General features: G+C 46.3%; 1 non-coding gene across 1 annotated transcript; it reads right to left on the bottom strand.

Annotated features, from left to right (window-relative positions):
* Positions 1-663: 663 nt before the first annotated feature.
* LOC141625613 (small nucleolar RNA R71) lies at positions 664-770 on the bottom strand. The gene has a single exon (XR_012535382.1). It is a non-coding gene; the product is annotated as a small nucleolar RNA R71 (small nucleolar RNA).
* Positions 771-1,942: the final 1,172 nt, after the last annotated feature.

The raw sequence follows: 1,942 nt of genomic DNA, 5'->3' as shown, positions 1-1,942 counted from the left end.
TTATCTTCGGTACTCTACGACGGTATCAAGTTTTAGCGCCGTTGCCGGGGAGGCAATTGTTTAAATTTTTAGTTGTTTTTATTTTAGTCTTTTCTTAGTTTAAGGGACATCTGTTCCTTAAACTATTCTCATATTCTTCTTGTAGTTTCATCTTATGCGCAGGTCTCAACAAGGCGAATTACTTCCCCTTGATCTCGAGCTTGAGAGGACTTTGCGCGTGAAGAGGATCCACCTTCATTTCCTATTTCCACTTCCTCAGCTGAAACCGTCATATCTCCAGACATGGCTGAAGAAGCGAGTATAGCCAGTCACTCTGAGCCGACAGCTGAGAATCTCTATAAGGGATTCGCATTACCAGGGAAGGATAGAAAATTCAAGCCGAAACCGTCCTATATCAAGTTGGTTGAGAGGAACCAATTCGGGGGAGCTGCAAATGAAGATGCAGCCAAACATATGGAGACATTCATTGACTACTGTTGTTCCATACCCCCACCAACCGGTGTGACCCAGGACCAGGTGAAGGAGACGATGTTCATATTCTCTCTTCGTGATGCTTCAAGAGAGTGGTACCGAGACCTGGATCGAGCTGCTAACGGGATCACTGATTGGAAGTCACTGGCCCTAGCATTCTACAAGAAATATTTCTCTGCCTTGAAGACAAATGCCATTAGAGCTCAGATCACGAGCTTTAAACAGGGTCCTGATGAGAATTTTCATGAGGCATGGGTCCGTTTCAAGAAGCTGGTGCGAACTATTCCGCACCATGGGTTCGAGAAATGGAGCCTGTGCAATCAATTTTATAATGGGCTTTATGACGATCAGAGGGCTATCCTGGATGCGGCAACTAATGGCAGATTCTAGGAGAATGTTGGAGAAACTAAGGGGTGGAAAATTATTGATGATTTGGCCACCCATAAAGCTGAGTATGGAAATTCCAGGGGAAATCAAAGGAGAGCTGCTGAATCCCCTTCTGTCGCTGCATTAGAGGCTCTTACGGCGAGATTTGATAAGTACGAGTTGGAAGGAGCGTCAAAAGGAGGGATTTATCAAGTGAATGCCATGTCAGACGGTCCTTTCGTCTGCAAGAGATATGGAGGAGAAGGACATGTTGCATATTTTTGTCCTAATCCTTATGAGTCTTGTGCTACCTTTCAACATTATAGGCAGACAAACACGTATTTTGAGCCGAATGTCCATCCAAACTTGAGGTGGAGTAGCCAGAATGTCCAAAATCCGACTCCACCTCCGCAGCAGCAGAACTATGTACCTCCACATAAGCAGCAGCAGTCATACCAAAAGCCTCCGTATGTGCCCCAGCAGCAGCAGCAGCAGCAGCAGTCCCAAGGCTCCGATTTTGCCGAATTGAAAAATTTGTTGCTGAAAGAGTCTCAAGATAGAGAGGCCGGGATGAAAATGTTGGAGAGCCAAATTGCTCAATTGGCTAGCAAGAGTGCAACTCGAGCTCCGGGGCATTTACCGTCGCAACCGGATCAAAAAGGAGACCCTAAATGCTATCACTTTGAGGAGTGGGTCCACCCTTGATGGGCCCGCTATGATTGAGGATGTCACTGAAAAAGATGAGGCGGAACCGAGTAAGAAAAAGGCAGTGACGAACAGTGATAAGAAAAAGACGATCAGCAGGTATGTCAGTCGATCGACTGACATACCTGGTCGATCGATCAAACACGCAATGTGATCACGACTCACTCGTTCTCAGATGTAAGTCGATCGACTGACCAACATGGTAGATCGACTGACAGCGCTGCTGATCATGAACCTTTTCGTCCTCCAATGCCGGATAATTTGAGAGACCACTTGTTTCGGGGTACGACGACCCCGAAATTATTGAGGCAAGACCCAAATGCTGATGGGACAGTCCCGGTTCCAAAGTATGACCCAATGACGATTAATGGCTCATTTTTGTGACGGTCTGAAGAAGGTT

The sequence above is a fragment of the Silene latifolia genome, chromosome X (assembly GCF_048544455.1).
Source record: "Silene latifolia isolate original U9 population chromosome X, ASM4854445v1, whole genome shotgun sequence".
Taxonomy (NCBI): Eukaryota; Viridiplantae; Streptophyta; class Magnoliopsida; order Caryophyllales; family Caryophyllaceae; genus Silene; species Silene latifolia.
Note: the sequence above shows the minus strand (reverse complement) of the source record. Positions and strands in the feature narration are given on the sequence as shown.